This window comes from Balaenoptera acutorostrata, chromosome 7 (genome assembly GCF_949987535.1).
Source record: "Balaenoptera acutorostrata chromosome 7, mBalAcu1.1, whole genome shotgun sequence".
NCBI lineage: Eukaryota > Metazoa > Chordata > Mammalia > Artiodactyla > Balaenopteridae > Balaenoptera > Balaenoptera acutorostrata.
This window is the reverse complement of record NC_080070.1, coordinates 101868877-101882265: the sequence shown is the minus strand read 5'-3', so window position 1 is coordinate 101882265 and position 13389 is coordinate 101868877.

Genomic DNA, 13389 nt, shown 5'->3' with positions numbered 1-13389 from the left:
AAAAGCTTGGATTTTGTTCCCTGGATAAAGGTTACGGGGGGGAGAACTCAGACACAAGCCCTAGGGTGTTTGCACAGGCACAGGCCATCTAATTTCCAAGCAGGGACAGCACGTTTCCAAAGGCTCAGGTTCCCCCAGGTACACGAGCGGGGCTTAAGAAATGCTGCCGCCTTGTGGCCGCTTCCCGTAACAACAACCTGAAAACCGGTGCTCAGGGGCACTGCAATTCACAAGACCTGCTGGGCTGTAAATGACACCTGCCCTCGCTCAATATCTTGGGGTAAGTGTTCGAAAAGGATGTGAAAACAAGGCAGAACTGCAGGAAACGCAATCATCAGGTACGTGTTCCTGGCACGTTAAAGCACATAAAAAGCTGCTAATAGCACCAGTGACTGGGTTGGAAAAAAGGGGCTTTGGGTTTTTACCTGATGTATTAGGGAAAACGCCGAAGACCCTTTTTGGCCAATCTAATATCCGGTAATGCAAATCAACTCGACAAAGAGGTATCATCTCTCACCATTCAGAATGACCATCATCACCAACTCTAACAGCAAGAAATGCTGGAGGTGGCGTGGAATAAAAAGCTAACCCTGCCCAGGTGATGGTGGGAAGGTAAATTGCTAACAGCCACTCTGGAGAAGAGTTTGGAGCTTCCTAAACATCTAAAATCTAGAGCTACAGAGGATCCAGCCATTCCACTCTGGGCCGTATATCCTGGGAAAGTCAGTATCGAAGGACACATGCACTGCGATATTTAGTGCAGCCCTCTTTTCAAGAGCATAGACTTGCAAGCAAACTAATTGTCCCAGAAAGGAACAATGGATAAAGAACTTGCGGTACATATGAAGAGTGGAATATTACTCAGCCAAGAAATGAAGGAAATGAGTCCATTTGCAGCACTCGGATGGACCTAGGTAGAATCATACTGGATGACAAACGTCCGAGAAAGAGAAATATCATACGATATCACTTATAGGCACAATCTAAAAATTGATACAAATGAACCAACTTCCATAACAGAAACACAGTCACAGATTTGGAAAGCAAACCTATGGCTACCAGTGGGGAAAGTCAGCGGGAGAGGCATCAACCTGGAGTTGGAAATTGGCATACATACCGTTACATACAGAAAATGATTAATGAGTAAGGACCTGCTTTTAGCACATAGAATTTGACTCAATGCACTGTACCGGACGAAAAGAATATGGAAGCTTGGTAGTAATCCGCACAAAAGTACCGAAAACTCTCTGCATAAGAGAAGCAAGTACGAGTTCACCAGAAAGGAACACAACATTGCAAATCTGCTATATCCCGTTATGAGAATAAAAAACAAAAGGGGGGTGGGAATGGTTACTAAATTCGTTCAGCGGCAAAGACCCACCCAGCTGTCACATCCCTGCAGCCAGAGCAGGCTTGGGTCCCAAGGCTTGACTTTCGTGGGCCTGAGGGACCTGGTGAGGATGTGCAGGCTAATGCAGCCCCATTGGAGATGTGCTGCCTGATCCCCACTCCAGGTGCTGAAATCTCCCGGGGCAGGGGAGCCAAGCTACAGCTAAACATGCCTGAGACACCCAAACGATGGTAGAACCTCTGGGTGGGAAGATGTTTGAAAAGTCACCTAACCTCCACATTTCCTGATGCTGTGATTTCCACCTGCAGCCTCTTTCCTTAAGGTCTCCCCACCGTGGGAAGACAATACCCTCAAAACCCGGTTTTCAAAAGCTTGGATTTTGTTCCCTGGATAAAGGTTACGGGGGGGAGAACTCAGACACAAGCCCTAGGGTGTTTGCACAGGCACAGGCCATCTAATTTCCAAGCAGGGACAGCACGTTTCCAAAGGCTCAGGTTCCCCCAGGTACACGAGCGGGGCTTAAGAAATGCTGCCGCCTTGTGGCCGCTTCCCGTAACAACAACCTGAAAACCGGTGCTCAGGGGCACTGCAATTCACAAGACCTGCTGGGCTGTAAATGACACCTGCCCTCGCTCAATATCTTGGGGTAAGTGTTCGAAAAGGATGTGAAAACAAGGCAGAACTGCAGGAAACGCAATCATCAGGTACGTGTTCCTGGCACGTTAAAGCACATAAAAAGCTGCTAATAGCACCAGTGACTGGGTTGGAAAAAAGGGGCTTTGGGTTTTTACCTGATGTATTAGGGAAAACGCCGAAGACCCTTTTTGGCCAATCTAATATCCGGTAATGCAAATCAACTCGACAAAGAGGTATCATCTCTCACCATTCAGAATGACCATCATCACCAACTCTAACAGCAAGAAATGCTGGAGGTGGCGTGGAATAAAAAGCTAACCCTGCCCAGGTGATGGTGGGAAGGTAAATTGCTAACAGCCACTCTGGAGAAGAGTTTGGAGCTTCCTAAACATCTAAAATCTAGAGCTACAGAGGATCCAGCCATTCCACTCTGGGCCGTATATCCTGGGAAAGTCAGTATCGAAGGACACATGCACTGCGATATTTAGTGCAGCCCTCTTTTCAAGAGCATAGACTTGCAAGCAAACTAATTGTCCCAGAAAGGAACAATGGATAAAGAACTTGCGGTACATATGAAGAGTGGAATATTACTCAGCCAAGAAATGAAGGAAATGAGTCCATTTGCAGCACTCGGATGGACCTAGGTAGAATCATACTGGATGACAAACGTCCGAGAAAGAGAAATATCATACGATATCACTTATAGGCACAATCTAAAAATTGATACAAATGAACCAACTTCCATAACAGAAACACAGTCACAGATTTGGAAAGCAAACCTATGGCTACCAGTGGGGAAAGTCAGCGGGAGAGGCATCAACCTGGAGTTGGAAATTGGCATACATACCGTTACATACAGAAAATGATTAATGAGTAAGGACCTGCTTTTAGCACATAGAATTTGACTCAATGCACTGTACCGGACGAAAAGAATATGGAAGCTTGGTAGTAATCCGCACAAAAGTACCGAAAACTCTCTGCATAAGAGAAGCAAGTACGAGTTCACCAGAAAGGAACACAACATTGCAAATCTGCTATATCCCGTTATGAGAATAAAAAACAAAAGGGGGGTGGGAATGGTTACTAAATTCGTTCAGCGGCAGAGACCCACCCAGCTGTCACATCCCTGCAGCCAGAGCAGGCTTGGGTCCCAAGGCTTGACTTTCGTGGGCCTGAGGGACCTGGTGAGGATGTGCAGGCTAATGCAGCCCCATTGGAGATGTGCTGCCTGATCCCCACTCCAGGTGCTGAAATCTCCCGGGGCAGGGGAGCCAAGCTACAGCTAAACATGCCTGAGACACCCAAACGATGGTAGAACCTCTGGGTGGGAAGATGTTTGAAAAGTCACCTAACCTCCACATTTCCTGATGCTGTGATTTCCACCTGCAGCCTCTTTCCTTAAGGTCTCCCCACCGTGGGAAGACAATACCCTCAAAACCCGGTTTTCAAAAGCTTGGATTTTGTTCCCTGGATAAAGGTTACGGGGGGGAGAACTCAGACACAAGCCCTAGGGTGTTTGCACAGGCACAGGCCATCTAATTTCCAAGCAGGGACAGCACGTTTCCAAAGGCTCAGGTTCCCCCAGGTACACGAGCGGGGCTTAAGAAATGCTGCCGCCTTGTGGCCGCTTCCCGTAACAACAACCTGAAAACCGGTGCTCAGGGGCACTGCAATTCACAAGACCTGCTGGGCTGTAAATGACACCTGCCCTCGCTCAATATCTTGGGGTAAGTGTTCGAAAAGGATGTGAAAACAAGGCAGAACTGCAGGAAACGCAATCATCAGGTACGTGTTCCTGGCACGTTAAAGCACATAAAAAGCTGCTAATAGCACCAGTGACTGGGTTGGAAAAAAGGGGCTTTGGGTTTTTACCTGATGTATTAGGGAAAACGCCGAAGACCCTTTTTGGCCAATCTAATATCCGGTAATGCAAATCAACTCGACAAAGAGGTATCATCTCTCACCATTCAGAATGACCATCATCACCAACTCTAACAGCAAGAAATGCTGGAGGTGGCGTGGAATAAAAAGCTAACCCTGCCCAGGTGATGGTGGGAAGGTAAATTGCTAACAGCCACTCTGGAGAAGAGTTTGGAGCTTCCTAAACATCTAAAATCTAGAGCTACAGAGGATCCAGCCATTCCACTCTGGGCCGTATATCCTGGGAAAGTCAGTATCGAAGGACACATGCACTGCGATATTTAGTGCAGCCCTCTTTTCAAGAGCATAGACTTGCAAGCAAACTAATTGTCCCAGAAAGGAACAATGGATAAAGAACTTGCGGTACATATGAAGAGTGGAATATTACTCAGCCAAGAAATGAAGGAAATGAGTCCATTTGCAGCACTCGGATGGACCTAGGTAGAATCATACTGGATGACAAACGTCCGAGAAAGAGAAATATCATACGATATCACTTATAGGCACAATCTAAAAATTGATACAAATGAACCAACTTCCATAACAGAAACACAGTCACAGATTTGGAAAGCAAACCTATGGCTACCAGTGGGGAAAGTCAGCGGGAGAGGCATCAACCTGGAGTTGGAAATTGGCATACATACCGTTACATACAGAAAATGATTAATGAGTAAGGACCTGCTTTTAGCACATAGAATTTGACTCAATGCACTGTAACGGACGAAAAGAATATGGAAGCTTGGTAGTAATCCGCACAAAAGTACCGAAAACTCTCTGCATAAGAGAAGCAAGTACGAGTTCACCAGAAAGGAACACAACATTGCAAATCTGCTATATCCCGTTATGAGAATAAAAAACAAAAGGGGGGTGGGAATGGTTACTAAATTCGTTCAGCGGCAGAGACCCACCCAGCTGTCACATCCCTGCAGCCAGAGCAGGCTTGGGTCCCAAGGCTGGACTTTCGTGGGCCTGAGGGACCTGGTGAGGATGTGCAGGCTAATGCAGCCCCATTGGAGATGTGCTGCCTGATCCCCACTCCAGGTGCCGAAATCTCCCGGGGCAGGGGAGCCGAGCTACAGCTAATCATGCCTGGGACACCCAAAGGATGGTAGAACCTCTGGGCGGGAAGATGTTTGAAAAGTCACCTAACCTCCACATTTCCTGATGCTGTGATTCCCACCTGCAGCCTCTTTCCTTAAGGTCTCCCCACCGTGGGAAGACAATACCCTCAAAACCCGGTTTTCAACAGCTTGGATTTTGTTCCCTGGATGAAGGTTACGGGGGGGAGAACTCAGATACAAGCCCTAGGGTGTTTGCACAGGCACAGGCCATCTAATTTCCAGGCAGGGACAGGACTTTTCCAAAGGCAACGGTTCCCCCAGGTACAGGAGTGGGGCTAAAGAAATGCTGCCGCCTTGTGGCCGCTTCCCGTAACAACAACCTGAAAACCTGTGCTCAGGGGCACTGCAAATTACATGGCCTGCAGTGCTGTAAAGAACATCTGACCTCGCTAAATGTCTTGGGGTAGGTGATCGAAAAGGACGTGAAAACAAGGTGCAATTGCAGCAAATGCATTACAACAAGTAGGATTTACTGGCACATTAAAGCACGTAAAAACCTGCTTAATAGCACCAGTGACTCGGTTGGACAAACGGGGCATTCGGGTTTTTCCGGTGTGTATTACGGCAAACACCGAAGGCCCTTTTTGGCAATCGAATATTCCGGTAATGCAAATCAACTCGACAGAGAGGTATCATGTCTCATCATACAGAATGACCATCATCACCAAGTCTAACAGCAAGAAATGCTGGAGGGGACAAGGAAAAAAAGCTAACCCTGCCTAGATGATGATGGGAAGGTAAATTGTGAACAGCCACTCTGGAGAACAGTTTGGAGTTTCTTAAACCTCTAAAATCTAGAGCTACAGAGGATCCGGAAATTCCACTGTGGAGCATATATCCTGGGAGAGCCAGTAGTCAAAGGACACACGCACCCCAATATTAATGCAGCCCTGTTTTCAAGAGCATAGACTTGCAAGCAAACTAATTGTCCCAGAAAGGAACAATGGATAAAGTACTTGCGGTACATATGAACAATGGAGTATTACTCAGCCATGAAATGAAGGAAATGAGTCCATTTGCAGCACTCGGATGGACCTAGGTAGAATCATACTGGATGACAAACGTCCGAGAAAGAGAAATATCATACGATATCACTTATAGGCACAATCTAAAAATTGATACAAATGAACCAACTTCCATAACAGAAACACAGTCACAGATTTGGAAAGCAAACGTATGTGTACCAGTGGGGAAAGTGAGCGGGAGAGGCATCAACCTGGAGTTGGAAATTGGCATACATACCGTTACATACAGAAAATGATTAATGAGTAAGGACCTGATTTTAGCAGATAGAATTTGACTCAATGCACTGTAACCGACGAAAAGAATATGTAAGCTTGGTAGTAATCCGCACAAAAGTACAGAAAACTCTCTGCGTAAGAGAAGCAAGTACAAGTTCACCAGAAAGGAACACAACATTGCAAATCTGCTATATCCCGTTATGAGAATAAAAAACAAAAGGGGGGTGGGAATGGTTACTAAATTCGTTCAGCGGCAGAGACCCACCCAGCTGTCACATCCCTGCAGCCAGAGCAGGCTTGGGTCCCAAGGCTTGACTTTCGTGGGCCTGAGGGACCTGGTGAGGATGTGCAGGCTAATGCAGCCCCATTGGAGATGTGCTGCCTGATCCCCACTCCAGGTGCCGAAATCTCCCGGGGCAGGGGAGCCAAGCTACAGCTAAACATGCCTGGGACACCCAAAGGATGGTAGAACCTTTGGGTGGGAAGATATTTGAAAAGTCACCTAACCTCCACATTTCCTGATGCTGTGATTCCCACCTGCAGCCTCTTTCCTTAAGGTCTCCCCACCGTGGGAAGACAATACCCTCAAAACCCGGTTTTCAACAGCTTGGATTTTGTTCCCTGGATGAAGGTTACGGGAGGGAGAACTCAAACACAAGCCCTAGGGTGTTTGCAGAGGCACAGGCCATCTAATTTCCAAGCAGGGATAGGACTTTTCCAAAGGCTCCGGTTCCCCCAGGTACACGAATGGGGCTAAAGAAATGCTGCCTCCTTGTGGCCGCTTCCCGTAACAACAACATGAAAACCGGTGCTCAGGGGCACTGCAAATGACATGGCCTGCCGTGCTGTAAAGAACATCTGACCTCGCTCAATGTCTTGGGGTAGGTGATCGAAAAGGACGTGAAAACAAGGCGCAATTGCAGCAAATGCATTACAACAAGTAGGATTTACTGGCACATTAAAGCACGTAAAAACCTGCTTAATAGCACCAGTGACTCGGTTGGACAAACGGGGCATTCGGGTTTTTCCGGTGTGTATTACGGCAAACACCGAAGGCCCTTTTTGGCAATCGAATATTCCGGTAATGCAAATCAACTCGACAGAGAGGTATCACGTCGCATCATACAGAATGACCATCATCACCAAGTCTAAAAGCAAGAAATGCTGGAGGGGGCGAGGAAAAAAAGCTTACCCTGCCCAGATGATGATGGGAAGGTAAATTGTGAACAGCCACTCTGGAGAACAGTTTGGAGTTTCTTAAACCTCTAAAATCTAGAGCTACAGAGGATCCGGAAATTCCACTGTGGAGCATATATCCTGGGACAGCCAGTAATCAAAGGACACACGCACCCCAATATTAATGCAGCCCTGTTTTCAAGAGCATAGACTTGCAAGCAAACTAATTGTCCCAGAAAGGAACAATGGATAAAGAACTTGCGGTACATATGAAGAGTGGAATATTACTCAGCCAAGAAATGAAGGAAATGAGTCCATTTGCAGCACTCGGATGGACCTAGGTAGAATCATACTGGATGACAAACGTCCGAGAAAGAGAAATCTCATACGATATCACTTATAGGCACAATCTAAAAATTGATACAAATGAACCAACTTCCATAACAGAAACACAGTCACAGATTTGGAAAGCAAACCTATGTGTACCAGTGGGGAAAGTGAGCGGGAGAGGCATCAACCTGGAGTTGGAAATTGGCATACATACCGTTACATACAGAAAATGATTAATGAGTAAGGACCTGATTTTAGCAGATAGAATTTGACTCAATGCACTGTAACCGACGAAAAGAATATGTAAGCTTGGTAGTAATCCGCACAAAAGTACAGAAAACTCTCTGCGTAAGAGAAGCAAGTACAAGTTCACCAGAAAGGAACACAACATTGCAAATCTGCTATATCCCGTTATGAGAATAAAAAACAAAAGGGGGGTGGGAATGGTTACTAAATTCGTTCAGCGGCAGAGACCCACCCAGCTGTCACATCCCTGCAGCCAGAGCAGGCTTGGGTCCCAAGGCTTGACTTTCGTGGGCCTGAGGGACCTGGTGAGGATGTGCAGGCTAATGCAGCCCCATTGGAGATGTGCTGCCTGATCCCCACTCCAGGTGCCGAAATCTCCCGGGGCAGGGGAGCCAAGCTACAGCTAAACATGCCTGGGACACCCAAAGGATGGTAGAACCTTTGGGTGGGAAGATATTTGAAAAGTCACCTAACCTCCACATTTCCTGATGCTGTGATTCCCACCTGCAGCCTCTTTCCTTAAGGTCTCCCCACCGTGGGAAGACAATACCCTCAAAACCCGGTTTTCAACAGCTTGGATTTTGTTCCCTGGATGAAGGTTACGGGAGGGAGAACTCAAACACAAGCCCTAGGGTGTTTGCAGAGGCACAGGCCATCTAATTTCCAAGCAGGGATAGGACTTTTCCAAAGGCTCCGGTTCCCCCAGGTACACGAATGGGGCTAAAGAAATGCTGCCTCCTTGTGGCCGCTTCCCGTAACAACAACATGAAAACCGGTGCTCAGGGGCACTGCAAATGACATGGCCTGCCGTGCTGTAAAGAACATCTGACCTCGCTCAATGTCTTGGGGTAGGTGATCGAAAAGGACGTGAAAACAAGGCGCAATTGCAGCAAATGCATTACAACAAGTAGGATTTACTGGCACATTAAAGCACGTAAAAACCTGCTTAATAGCACCAGTGACTCGGTTGGACAAACGGGGCATTCGGGTTTTTCCGGTGTGTATTACGGCAAACACCGAAGGCCCTTTTTGGCAATCGAATATTCCGGTAATGCAAATCAACTCGACAGAGAGGTATCACGTCGCATCATACAGAATGACCATCATCACCAAGTCTAAAAGCAAGAAATGCTGGAGGGGGCGAGGAAAAAAAGCTTACCCTGCCCAGATGATGATGGGAAGGTAAATTGTGAACAGCCACTCTGGAGAACAGTTTGGAGTTTCTTAAACCTCTAAAATCTAGAGCTACAGAGGATCCGGAAATTCCACTGTGGAGCATATATCCTGGGACAGCCAGTAATCAAAGGACACACGCACCCCAATATTAATGCAGCCCTGTTTTCAAGAGCATAGACTTGCAAGCAAACTAATTGTCCCAGAAAGGAACAATGGATAAAGAACTTGCGGTACATATGAAGAGTGGAATATTACTCAGCCAAGAAATGAAGGAAATGAGTCCATTTGCAGCACTCGGATGGACCTAGGTAGAATCATACTGGATGACAAACGTCCGAGAAAGAGAAATCTCATACGATATCACTTATAGGCACAATCTAAAAATTGATACAAATGAACCAACTTCCATAACAGAAACACAGTCACAGATTTGGAAAGCAAACCTATGGCTACCAGTGGGGAAAGTCAGCGGGAGAGGCATCAACCTGGAGTTGGAAATTGGCATACATACCGTTACATACAGAAAATGATTAATGAGTAAGGACCTGCTTTTAGCACATAGAATTTGACTCAATGCACTGTAACGTACGAAAAGAATATGGAAGCTTGGTAGTAATCCACACAAAAGTACAGAAAACTCTCTGCATAAGAGAAGCAAGTACGAGTTCACCAGAAAGGAACACAACATTGCAAATCTGCTATATCCCGTTATGAAAATAAAAAACAAAAGGGGGTGGGAATGGTTACTAAATTCGTTCAGCGGCAGAGACCCACCCAGCTGTCACATCCCTGCAGCCAGAGCAGGCTTGGGTCCCAAGGCTGGACTTTCGTGGGCCTGAGGGACCTGGTGAGGATGTGCAGGCTAATGCAGCCCCATTGGAGATGTGCTGCCTGATCCCCACTCCAGGGGCCGAAATCTCCCGGGGCAGGGGAGCCAAGCTACAGCTAAACATGCCTGGGACACCCAAAGGATGGTAGAACCTCTCGGCGGGAAGATATTTGAAAAGTCACCTAAACTCCACATTTCCTGATGCTGTGATTCCCACCTGCAGCCTCTTTCCTTAAGGTCTCCCCACCGTGGGAAGACAATACCCTCAAAACCCGGTTTTCAACAGCTTGGATTTTGTTCCCTGGATGAAGGTTACGGGGGGGAGAAATCAGATACAAGCCCTAGGGTGTTTGCACAGGCACAGGCCATCTAATTTCCAGGCAGGGACAGGACTTTTCCAAAGGCTCTGGTTCCCCCAGGTACAGGAGTGGGGCTAAAGAAATGCTGCCGCCTTGTGGCCGCTTCCCGTAACAACAACCTGAAAACCTGTGCTCAGGGGCACTGCAAATTACATGGCCTGCAGTGCTGTAAAGAACATCTGACCTCGCTCAATGTCTTGGGGTAGGTGATCGAAAAGGACGTGAAAACAAGGTGCAATTGCAGCAAATGCATTACAACAAGTAGGATTTACTGGCACATTAAAGCACGTAAAAACCTGCTTAATAACACCAGTGACTCAGTTGGACAAACGAGGCATTCGGGTTTTTCCGGTGTGTATTACGGCAAACACCGAAGGCCCTTTTTGGCAATCGAATATTCCGGTAATGCAAATCAACTCGACAGAGAGGTATCATGTCTCATCATACAGAATGACCATCATCACCAAGTCTAACAGCAAGAAATGCTGGAGGGGACAAGGAAAAAAAGCTAACCCTGCCTAGATGATGATGGGAAGGTAAATTGTGAACAGCCACTCTGGAGAACAGTTTGGAGTTTCTTAAACCTCTAAAATCTAGAGCTACAGAGGATCCGGAAATTCCACTGTGGAGCATATATCCTGGGAGAGCCAGTAATCAAAGGACACACTCACCCCAATATTAATGCAGCCCTGTTTTCAAGAGCATAGACTTGCAAGCAAACTAATTGTCCCAGAAAGGAACAATGGATAAAGTACTTGCGGTACATATGAACAATGGAGTATTACTCAGCCATGAAATGAAGGAAATGAGTCCATTTGCAGCACTCGGATGGACCTAGGTAGAATCATACTGGATGACAAACGTGCGAGAAAGAGAAATATCATACGATATCACTTATAGGCACAATCTAAAAATTGATACAAATGAACCAACTTCCATAACAGAAACACAGTCACAGATTTGGAAAGCAAACGTATGTGTACCAGTGGGGAAAGTGAGCGGGAGAGGCATCAACCTGGAGTTGGAAATTGGCATACATACCGTTACATACAGAAAATGATTAATGAGTAAGGACCTGATTTTAGCAGATAGAATTTGACTCAATGCACTGTAACCGACGAAAAGAATATGTAAGCTTGGTAGTAATCCGCACAAAAGTACAGAAAACTCTCTGCGTAAGAGAAGCAAGTACGAGTTCACCAGAAAGGAACACAACATTGCAAATCTGCTATATCCCGTTATGAAAATAAAAAACAAAAGGGGGTGGGAATGGTTACTAAATTCGTTCAGCGGCAGAGACCCACCCAGCTGTCACATCCCTGCAGCCAGAGCAGGCTTGGGTCCCAAGGCTGGACTTTCGTGGGCCTGAGGGACCTGGTGAGGATGTGCAGGCTAATGCAGCCCCATTGGAGATGTGCTGCCTGATCCCCACTCCAGGTGCCGAAATCTCCCGGGGCAGGGGAGCCAAGCTACAGCTAAACATGCCTGGGACACCCAAAGGATGGTAGAACCTTTGGGTGGGAAGATATTTGAAAAGTCACCTAACCTCCACATTTCCTGATGCTGTGATTCCCACCTGCAGCCTCTTTCCTTAAGGTCTCCCCACCGTGGGAAGACAATACCCTCAAAACCCGGTTTTCAACAGCTTGGATTTTGTTCCCTGGATGAAGGTTACGGGAGGGAGAACTCAAACACAAGCCCTAGGGTGTTTGCAGAGGCACAGGCCATCTAATTTCCAAGCAGGGATAGGACTTTTCCAAAGGCTCCGGTTCCCCCAGGTACACGAATGGGGCTAAAGAAATGCTGCCTCCTTGTGGCCGCTTCCCGTAACAACAACATGAAAACCGGTGCTCAGGGGCACTGCAAATGACATGGCCTGCCGTGCTGTAAATAACATCTGACCTCGCTCAATGTCTTGGGGTAGGTGATCGAAAAGGACGTGAAAACAAGGCGCAATTGCAGCAAATGCATTACAACAAGTAGGATTTACTGGCACATTAAAGCACGTAAAAACCTGCTTAATAGCACCAGTGACTCGGTTGGACAAACGGGGCATTCGGGTTTTTCCGGTGTGTATTACGGCAAACACCGAAGGCCCTTTTGGCAATCGAATATTCCGGTAATGCAAATCAACTCGACAGAGAGGTATCACGTCGCATCATACAGAATGACCATCATCACCAAGTCTAAAAGCAAGAAATGCTGGAGGGGGCGAGGAAAAAAAGCTTACCCTGCCCAGATGATGATGGGAAGGTAAATTGTGAACAGCCACTCTGGAGAACAGTTTGGAGTTTCTTAAACCTCTAAAATCTAGAGCTACAGAGGATCCGGAAATTCCACTGTGGAGCATATATCCTGGGACAGCCAGTAATCAAAGGACACACGCACCCCAATATTAATGCAGCCCTGTTTTCAAGAGCATAGACTTGCAAGCAAACTAATTGTCCCAGAAAGGAACAATGGATAAAGAACTTGCGGTACATATGAAGAGTGGAATATTACTCAGCCAAGAAATGAAGGAAATGAGTCCATTTGCAGCACTCGGATGGACCTAGGTAGAATCATACTGGATGACAAACGTCCGAGAAAGAGAAATCTCATACGATATCACTTATAGGCACAATCTAAAAATTGATACAAATGAACCAACTTCCATAACAGAAACACAGTCACAGATTTGGAAAGCAAACCTATGGCTACCAGTGGAGAAAGTCAGCGGGAGAGGCATCAACCTGGAGTTGGAAATTGGCATACATACCGTTACATACAGAAAATGATTAATGAGTAAGGACCTGCTTTTAGCACATAGAATTTGACTCAATGCACTGTAACGTACGAAAAGAACATGGAAGCTTGGTAGTAATCCACACAAAAGTACAGAAAACTCTCTGCATAAGAGAAGCAAGTACGAGTTCACCAGAAAGGAACACAACATTGCAAATCTGCTATATCCCGTTATGAGAATAAAAAACAAAAGGGGGGTGGGAATGGTTACTAAATTCGT